The 10,782-nt window shown below is 39.4% G+C and overlaps 1 long non-coding RNA gene across 1 annotated transcript; it reads right to left on the reverse strand.

Moving 5' to 3' along the window:
* Nucleotides 1-354: 354 nt before the first annotated feature.
* LOC106696848 lies at nt 355-3,915 on the reverse strand. The gene is made up of 3 exons (XR_002828748.1): nt 3,800-3,915; nt 2,578-2,737; nt 355-515 (listed from the first exon to the last, which is right to left on the reverse strand). It is a non-coding gene; the product is annotated as an uncharacterized LOC106696848 (long non-coding RNA).
* Between the last annotated feature and the right edge of the window lie 6,867 nt (nt 3,916-10,782).

Below are 10,782 nucleotides of genomic sequence, written 5' to 3' on the forward strand. Positions count from 1 at the left end.
ACTAATGGTTTACATATTGTTTCCTTAGGCACATTTCTAAAAACTTTTCAAAGCACTTCAAAGATTTATTTTGTCACAACATGGCAATTTGTGTATTGAAAAAACACTGTGATGGTAAACAGGGAAACTCATTTCAAATAATTTCAAATGAGCTTGCAAAAGACTCCCATGTACTTGTTAAGAGTCAAATATACATACTTTCAAATGTTTTCATCTGATTCACTTAAATAATCTCTTATAAATAAAATTTAAATCCCAGCTCAGTTCTGCAGAATTCCCCTCTGAGGAGAAACTGAGGAGAAACATCGGACAACCACACGCAGCGTCCCTCCGTTTTCGTTGCAAGTCTTGTTTCAAAACAACTCAGTCACGTAGAAATCTTCTGGCAATTCCCACTTAGAATGGCAAGCAATCCCTGCCTTTTCGTTCATTCACTCATTACCCCGCTAAAAAGAGAATGTGCAGTTACCAGAATTTTAGACCATTAGTGCTCCAAGAGTGTTCTAAAGGCAAACCTATAAGGGGAAAGTAAAAACAAATCAAAGTTAATTGTGACTGGCTGGAACAAAACGCTTAAATCGATAGGAGGACGGCTCATCTGCTCATCACTTACCCATTACCTGGGAGACCAATACCTCCTGCTGGGCCGAGTTTTGATACAGATATGCTGTAGCCTGCGCTCTCCAGACGCACAGTAAGGAGGCCCAGCCCTCCCTCTCCGACTCCCTCTCTCATCATCCTCTGCACCTAATCAGCTATTCACTGACTCATTCTTGTTTCTTTCTGGGTTGTATGTCCTTCTCTGCTGCGGGGCGGGGAGGGGGTCGTGTACGCAAGGCACACTACAGAGCTATGAACTTTATTACTACGAAGCTCAGGGCCCTCCTGCAAAGCAGTCAGAGGAGGCCCCCGTATCTGTCTGCGAATCACTGTCTTCTTTCAATGGGGCTCCCCACTGACGACTGTGATTTTTCAGAAACTCCTCAAGTAAGCTACCCCTTTTTTCACAAGGCACCCCTTGAAATAACATCTTGTTGAAGAGAAATAAAGCCCTCTCATTTGGAAGTAGTGAGTGTCCCCCGACACAGTGTCCAGGGGAAGGCCATGGGGGAACAGCAATGGGCTTAGGAAAGCCGTGCATGTTCTTAGCTCTCATCAATCCAGGCTGAAGTGTTAGGGCAGCGGTTCTCAACCTGTGGGTCGCGACCCCTTTGGCGGTCGAACGACCCTTTCACAGGGGTCGCCTAAGACCATCCTGCGTATCAGATATTTACATTACGATTCATAACAGTAGCAACATTACAGTTATGAAGTAGCAACGAAAATAATGTGATGGTTGGGTCACAACATGAGGAACTGTATTGAAAGGGCCAGAAGGTTGAGAACCACTGTGTTAGGATAAAGTCCAACTCATCTCTAACCCTCTGCTGCCTCTCAAATGCCCTTCACCGTAGCCAGCATCCCCCAAACGGGATGCAACATGCATCTGCCATTGAAGGTCCGCATGCATCTCTGAATCAGATACACACACAGCAAATTTAAATGTCTGTCTGTCCAGACAGGATGGTTGTATGGAGACATAACCTTTTTTTTTTTTGACAATTATCCAAATGACAATCTTGCAACTAACTATACGTTACTGTTGTTATTATTAATTTCCATGGTGGGGTGGGGGAGGCTCACAAAGTTTTGAAAGAACTAATTTTTCTTATTCTATTTCACAATCAAATGGATGTTATGCAACTGCTATCACCATATATTGCTGGCAATTATCCTCGTTTAGCGTTCATGCTATTTTTTTTTGCAGATTACCTGATGGAAAAGTAGAGAGATGACCACATGTGTATGGCAGCCCATCATGGACGGAACCTACATTAATTGTAGGATACATAGCACTTTTATTCATAATAACTGGAAAGAACTTAGCCAACTGCACTCAAATAGGCTAAATATGCAAAGGTTAGAAATACAGTTCCCACTTTAAAATTGGGGTGTAAATAAAACGGAAAAGCCTAGGAGCACACTGATACAGTAGGGGAGAAATAGCGCAGCACACAGGATGGACTAGAGGAAAATTGTGATGATGTACAAAAGGGAAACGAATAAGATACATCTGGTAGCCAGCTTTAGCCCTTTCCATTGACTGTTGGCGTGCGTTCCACCTACCGCTTCCTCAATGCATCCTTTTATTATTTTCTCAGGAAAGGTCATTCATAACCAATAACAATGTTACAATGATAGTAAGTGTAGGATTTAAGATCCATTTTTTTAAAGCACCTTTAACAAACATCAAAAAAGCCACCATGGGGTGGGAGGGAGGTAGTTACCTAGCTCACGGTTTTATTTAGTGACAGTTCCACTTTTTCACTCACCGCCTGCAAATCAGCATTTTTAGTGGACAAAGGGCTCAGCAGCGGCCTTATGATTGCTTCTTTTCAAATGGTAATGGCTATCCTAACTCCTCTGCCAGGTTTTTCTAACCAGAGCACAAATTGCAGTTTACAAGGCTCGGAGGGGGGAAAAAAACCTTAGCTGAATATCTTTTTTTTTTATTCGACAAACTGACATGTAAATTACCCTTTAAGTGCTCCACTCTAGGACTCTGATCATCTCCTAATTGTCACAGTCAATTGTCGCCAACAGTCTCTTCAATCCCAAGCGCTTTGACAACAAGCACAAGGATCAAAGCAGAATCAGCTCCCTTCAATATCCTTCTGTTTAGGATGCTACAAAACGCCTGAAAGAGAAAGGTGTAAGGGCACTGCTGTAGAGGAAACTGAGAGTAGCAACTATTACAATAGTCATTTTCTCCATCTCTAAAATTATGCTGTAGACGCTGCCTGGTCTCTAATCACATGTGCAGAGCAAACATATAAACCTCCCGGGCAATTAATATGCTCTTAAAGATTAGCCTGATGTGTGAGTTTTACAAACAACACTGTCTCCATGGCTTAGGAAAACTATGCCAGTTATGGGATAGCAATCGTTTCATAGCAGCTTGAGCATCAAAAACTATTATCAAACATATTCTATATTTAGAGCATCAATTCCCAAGCATACTTTTTATTATTTAGTTTGGTGCCATGATTCACTGCTCCCCCAAACTAAATAGCCCATTGAAAGAGTTTTTATTATTATTATTATTATTATTAACCTGGAGATGTCCAACTGAAAATGTGCCCCCAAATAAATAAGAAATGTAACATGAAAACTAATTTCAAAAGAATACTGTTTCCCTTCCTAGAGGTAACTCTGTCTTATTGCTTTACTGGGAACAAACTAATTAAAAGTCATTACATGATCTACAAACATGATTCCTAAATAAGATGTACTTGCTAGGATCATTCCTTAACAAAATATGACAATTCTTTCAAACTAAAGTAGTTATCATACATCACTAACTTCTTTGAGAGATTATTTATGCTTTTCTCAATAGATAAGAAATTTATTCTATCAAACACAGCAATATAAATAATTTGGTGGAAAGAGAAACTTTCATAATAAATCTGTATAAAATAGCTACTTTAAAAATAACCCAAAGGTTGTCAGGGAGAGAAAAAAAAGGCAAATGGAGAGAAATCAAAGGGGCCTGTGACACTCCCTCTACAGCTGGTCTCATTGTACCAGGTATTACACACATGCAGCGTGTAAGGTCACACGTTGATTGACAGCCTTCCCATGCTGGAGAAAAGAACTGAAGAAAAAAAAATAAAAGAGGCAGCACGTACCCCAGGTTCCTTTCTCAGCTAGTTCACTCAAATTCCCCTCTTGGGGTTTCCCATCCTCCCCTCAATTTCACCTTGAATTCTGAGGTTTGATTGAAGAGCTCCACGGAAGGGTCTATTACAGATTGAGGAGTGATCCATTTTACATCTGAAGCGCCAAAGAGCTACTTGTGAGGCGTCTTTGAGTGCATTTATCTCACATGTGAAGCTTTCTGCAAAATCAATATGGGTATTTCTCAGTTTGACAAGTCAACATGAAATATCACATAATGATAGAGAAACAGAGTTGTACATTTAAACACACCCAATACAGTTATCTACGACCAAGCTTATAGTTATGACTCATGGATATCCTTGAGTATGCCTAATCTAAACATGTCCTGAGAGCTGGGCTAAAGTGCACAGAGAGAGAAACTGACTCCTCACCATGTTTCTGGCTCCTCCTCTGTCCTAACTGACCCAGGGCTTGTGGTGCAGGGAGGGAATGGGCAGGAATCACGGCCTTTGTTCCCAATCTGAGAGAGATATGAGAAGTGGGAAGAAAATAACCAGAGGTGAAAAAGAGGAAGGAAACAGACCGAAGAACTATAAAGAACTTCAAATTTAACTAATTGGCAATAACTGGACAAAATGGTCACCCAAAGAACAGCAACCAGGTCTCAAGTCCCCACAACCACCATTGCCAGCACTGGCAGAATAATTAGCATATTTGCTTCAGTGTCCAACAATCTTTGACTGAATTCCAGGTCTATGTTACCATCTGCATAAGTTTGAGGAAGATAATTTAACTTCTCTAAATCTCTGGTTGTTGTTTTTTGTGTGTGTGTGTGTGTGTGTGTATGTTTTCTCAAAATGATATTAATCTGATTTACCTTATAAGGTTTTGTAAAGATTAAACAAGATGATGCACATAGCACCTAGCACATGGAAAACATTCAGCTATTGGTAAATATTGATGAAATTATTATACTTTCCTTAAACCTAACCGCAAGCCATTGGAGTTCTAATTAGGTGCCAACTCTACTGTTCCCTGGACCCTTTCCACATGTTTAATGTCCCCAAGTTGTAGATGACAGTCCTTCTCAGAGGGTGTGCCCACCGTATTAACGCTGATGTAGGTCCTAGTAGAGGAGAGCAGACACCCGTATTCTCTTGTCTTAAAAACAGTCTTCCTCCAACCAGGAACTGTCCCCATCAACCAAGAGAGGCAAAGAGAATCAGAATCAGATGGGGTGTTGAGAAAGGAAAAGAACCCAGGTCTAGAGACCAAATCAGCTGATCAATTCAAACAATGAATGAGGTAAAAAATGCAGCATGTGGTTTTTCTTCATATGCCAATGTGTTATCGTTGAACCTGGGGTTATCACTGTACACTCCCCCACAGGAAGGACCTTCAAGAAAAATAACTCTCCAGAGAGTATTGACAGCCCAGATTTAGTGAAATAGCTCACTGCAGCTGCATATTCCTTTCCATTACATTTTCCTCTGGTCCATCACTACCCAAGTAGCATTAACACCATCTGTACTTGATTATTTGTGTTTGGATCCACTAATTTGTAGATTGTTTACAACATATTTTAAATTTTAGATGAACTCTCACCACCACTCACAATAAGCCCAGAGTAGGCAAAACATCTGATATGAGTTTAGAGACATGAAAATTCATGTTAATATCAAAATAAGAAAAGCATCATTATATAAAATGCAATTGAAGTTTAAAAACTCTTATCCTATATGTCAAAGTCAAATGATTAAATATAAATGACTTTCTATTTAGTACATGCAGTATCGTTCATTTTTTAGCTACCCTACTGTTCTCCATTATTAAAATTAAGCTATAGCTTTCATTCCAAAACCAAATTAAAATATTTTATTAAATGCTCATATAGAATTACAAGAACAAATTGAAACAATTTCCTACTTAAAAAGGGCATTTCCTTGAAATTTTTAATTTATTTGTTTTGGACTCAAAATACATTTTTAGCAAGGAAACAAGTTTATAAATGATAATTAAGTTCCCAGATTGACACATCAAAACCAGTTTAATAAAGTTTACCTGAAAAATGCTAGAACCATGTCTTAAGTGGCTCTAGGTAATACAATCTACAAATTTAACCCTGTATGTAGAGATTTACAAAGTATCATCAAACCTTGAGTTTTTAAATTTTGAGACATCAGGCAAGGGATCTGATGGAAAGATGGAACATCCAGGAGTTCAGATGATCACTGTTCTCATCATCACATCAGCACCATCATTATCATTATCATGTCATATTTCTCCCATCATATCAGTGCATGGGAGCTGTGAAGATAATGATGGTAGCCAATAAGATGACACCACATCATCTTGACTTTTTAAAATAAGTGTTGGCAACAGCACCAAAGTGTCAGGACCTCACTCCCTCTGGCACTTAAACCTCTTCCATGATGTTCATTTCCCAACCAGGACCCTGAGCATTTTAAAAATGATTTCCGTTAAGCAAAGGAAGGCTGTGAGATATCACTACCCACATTTCAACATCACCTCCTTCTGGATGTTGCCTTGTACTGTGGCCACACCAGACTCCTTAAGCACAGCTTTGAAAAGTCTAGGGACGGGGTTGGTTATATACCTCTTGGCATGCTGGCAGCACCTCAATTAAGTCACAATGTTGAGGTGAATATTTTCCTTTCTAATATCTCCATGGAAAACAATTTCACAATTTCTCTTGGTTATTTACATATTTCAAAAGTTATCTTCCTTCATTATCAGGGTTCTCTGCCTTATTCCATTCCTGGTTTTGATATTTATTCTAAATCGTCTTACTCAAAACTACGATCGGTACCTGTCTTTCAAGAAGTGCAGGTGTTCCATAAAGTAGCATCCTTATAGTTCAACTAATTAAAACCCTGTGAACACTCATCCCTCTGGTTCATACTTCCAAGTACCCTACAGTTTCAATTTCACCTAAATGACCTCTGACCTCATTAAATTGCAATCACAAAACATATACAGACCCCACTTAAATTGGGGGGAGGAGGAAATGCAGAGTTATCGTTTAATGGGTATAGAGTTTCAGTTTTGCAAGATGAAAAGTTTCTGGAGCTCTGTTGCACAACAGTGTGAATATTCTTACCACTACAGAACCGTACACTTAAAATGGTTAAGATGCCAAATTTTATGGTTTTTTTTTTACCACGATTTTTAAAAAGTTTAAATAAAAAATAATGTGGTGAAACTGCTTGGGGAAAAAAAAACTAGTGCGTCAATTCAATAATAAGTGAGTAATTATGTAACATCTTTTAAAAACTGAATTTAGGATATCCTGATTTTTTTGTGTTAGGCAGCCAGAATCCTAGATTTCAGTCCTAATTTCTTTTCTATGAAAATGCTGCTTGCAAAATTGTCTATAAAGTGTTCAAGTCGAAAGAGACTAACATATGACCTGACATAGAAGAAATTGCACATGAAAATGCAGGTCAAAACTAAATAAATCAATGAAACTCAGATTATAGAATTTCACTTCTCTTCTGAAAGATTCAGACAGTGAAACACAAGAAAACCCCCACTCCCAGGTGCTCTGCTCTGAGCCGTGGCTACCACACATGATCACCATTTAAATGCTCAAAATTTCACTGAATTTTCAGTGGACCAAATGCAAGTTGAAGCTCATTGAGACGAAAATACTTGGACCCAAACCAGACTAGTTTTCAGTGGTTTCTCTGTTTTTGTAAGAGTAGTTTCACAGTATCTTAACACTCACTTTCTTCGGGGTTGATTTTTTGAAACATTTTACTCTGGTTAAATATTTCACAGTTTTTTTAAAGTTCTGTTACAAAGCAATGCCTTTTTTTTTCATGATTCAGGGTCTTAATTCTCTTTTTGAACAAGTTCAGCAAATGTACATTTATTCCACCCAAAGTTAGGAGACAAAAGTAGACAAATAGGAGTGTGGAACAATGAAAAAAGTTTATGGAAACCACTATCTTTAATTTCTAATCCCACCTCATATACACTGACTGAAATAAATCAAATGCAAAGTAGATGGCTACCTTTTCACAATAAGTTTCCAGAGATTAAATTACAGAACAAAAAAAATAAATATGGTGCACTGATTTAAAAAGTTTATGAGAATTTTTTCTCTCAATATTCATTATAGTTCAATCATTTGATCATCTAATGGTTTGTTTTTAACATTTATTCTTACATTCTTATAGTTTATTAGATTAGGGGTAGCAAGTCCTTGAAATCCAGTGTGAATTTTAGGCTTGCAATAATATTAATAGTTTTAATAATAATACTTACCTGTGATTAACATATCTTGGCATTTATATTATCTCCTTAGAACAACCATAGGAGGTATCAATATCCTTCTGAGCTATGAGGAAACTGAGGCTTTGAGAGATTAAATAACTTGGCCAAAACCACATACTAAAAATGCTGTGCTCGTAACCACAGGCTCCCCTGCATCTTGATGAACTGGCATGAGTGCAGCTTCATTTCAGTGTAGATTGTTCTTCTGCATCATCTGTTATGAACTCTTCCTTTATTTATCGTTTGATAAATGAGTTCCCTCTTGCTTTGGGGGTCTCCTATTGCCCAATAGTTCCTGAAGAGAAACCAAATCTTGTACACAGACACTTGTTTTGACTGACTCCATGATTGAACCAAATGTGGTCATTGACCAACATGGCCATTGACCACCAGCAGCAGGTCTCTTTGTTCCACTGCTTCCTCTCCAAATACCGGTAGTCACCAAGCAACCAGGTTACAGACACTCATTACAGAAAGCAGCATCCATAATGACATGTATTTTGAAACCTACCTGAGTTCAGGACCATAATCCCCAGCAAGTCAGGGTATTCCAGAAGACACTGCTTCCCTGGCAAATACCACACTCAAAGCCAGTGGAGAGCATAAATCCCAGCACAAGGAGCCTGTTCATTTCCCTGCTTCAGACCTGGGTTCCTTTCCCCGAGACCTCTCTGTGCCCAGGCGAGGATATTTGTGCCATATGAGTGAGGACAGAGAGCAGTCTCACATGTCACTCAGGGCCAGCCTTAGAGTCCAAGAATAGTAAAGCTCGAATCCTAAGGACTCTAGGGCCATGCCATAAAATTACATATGAGAAAAATGTGTCCAAAGAAGTAAAATGATTTGTTCAAGGTCAGACAGTCAAACCTCAGAGGGAAGGTAGGGGAGGGTGGGGGTAAGAGGAGAGACCAACCAAAGGACTTGTATGCATGCATATAAGCATAACCAATGGACACAGACAATGGGGGGAGGGGGGAGGGCATGAGTGGGGGGTGAGGGGGGTGAGGACACATATGTAATGCCTTAATCAATAAAGAAATTTTTAAAAATATAAAAAAGGTCATAAGTTAATGATTGAATAAGAGATTTTAAACTCCAAGTTCGGTGTATTTTCCACTTAGACTGTTTTGAAACAAAAGGCCTACTATGTGTCACAGAATATGCTAGATACTTTACATATATTTCATATAATTGTCACAACCTTCACAAAAAATAAGTATCATTAATCTTCCTATCAAAGAAAAATTAAGTAATTTAGCTAAATTCACATTTCTAGAAAGTAGAAGCTGAGGAATCAATTATTAATATCTTACATTTAATACAATGGTCAAATTTTTACACCACACTCCCAAAAAATGAATCTGAAAGGGATTATGACACTAGAAAGTGGTGGGTTGATGTTAAGATTAGAGTAGAAAAAGGTATAAAATTAAGGCGTGGGGAATAAAAAAGTCTATAATGAAGGTATACCATGAACACACTGGTCTTCATTTTTATTTCCTTATACCCTACATTTTTCCCAAATGATTTAAGTCGGTTTCTTTAAAGAAAAAAAAAAAAACACAGTCGATACAATAAGATGAACTAAATTTAAAATGAGCCTTAGGGAAAATACAGTGAAATTAAGAGAGACAAAATTCTTGCAAGGAAGTGTTATATACTTACCAGAGATAATCTGTAAATTCAAATCTGAGCTTCCAGACAGGCTACATGAAGAAGGAAATATTACCTTTTCATCAATTGCATTGTCCTCAAAACAAAGATTCATCCATTTGCCCAGGGGAGACACAGTTATGCCTGGTTATGAGACCACAGAGGAACGTGTCGCTGTGGCCCTCCTTGAGAAGGCAAGGTATAGAGCAGGGAATGGTAACCTCAACAGTCCCTCCCAGCACGCCGAGCAATGTGTTGCGCAGTGCTGTTTGCGGTACCACCGTTGTTAGTGTCAGGCACCAGCTCTGCACTAAGCGGAATTCAGTCATGGCAGTTCTTTGACAAACTGGTTGTCTCCGGGAAAGGACAGGAGGAAGGAGAGGATTGTGCTGAATGCGAGTGATGCTGAACCAGTGTGCAAGTCCTACACAAACACACTAATGCTAAGTCCTTTAACACCTTTGCTACAACACCCGAACCATCTTCAACTGGGAGCCCCCTTCCACCTACTTCATCTGATCCTCACAGGATCCATGCTTTCTGACCTCTTCTGATGCAGAGAAACAGATCGAAGCCGGTGGCCTCTGCACCCGACCCTCCGCTAAGTTGTCTAGAGGAGAATGAGTGAAGGGGGCAGAGCAGGCAAAGCCAGGCCAAGGGAGACATTGTGACAGTGGCATGCTCCTATGTTGTGTCAGGTTGTTGGTCAGCTAGAGGCCCACCGTTCTGGAGCTTTGCAGAGAGCCCTAGTTGCCATTGGCCAACTTCTGTTAGGAGCCACTACTCCCATTGATTTATTCACTCATTCATTGATTAACAAATATTTACTAGTAATTATTTACGTCTCTGTGCCCAGGGAAACACAGGTGACAAGACACACAGAGTGCCTTCCTCATGAAGCTTGTGGGTTAGCTTCTACCTGAAGATGCTCTTATCTGGGACGACGCAAGGAAAGAGCATGGAGTGGGAGAACTAATGACTCAAACACTGCATCCTGCCTTTTCCTCATGAAAGGCTGTGGGAGAGTTCATCTAGAAATCCACAGAGCAGCCCTTGTTTGGGGATTAACTAAAACCTGCAGCCTTGCAATTCATTTCATTAGTCTGGGCC

Source organism: Myotis lucifugus, unplaced genomic scaffold (genome assembly GCF_000147115.1).
Source record: "Myotis lucifugus unplaced genomic scaffold, Myoluc2.0 scaffold_32, whole genome shotgun sequence".
Classification (NCBI taxonomy): domain Eukaryota; kingdom Metazoa; phylum Chordata; class Mammalia; order Chiroptera; family Vespertilionidae; genus Myotis; species Myotis lucifugus.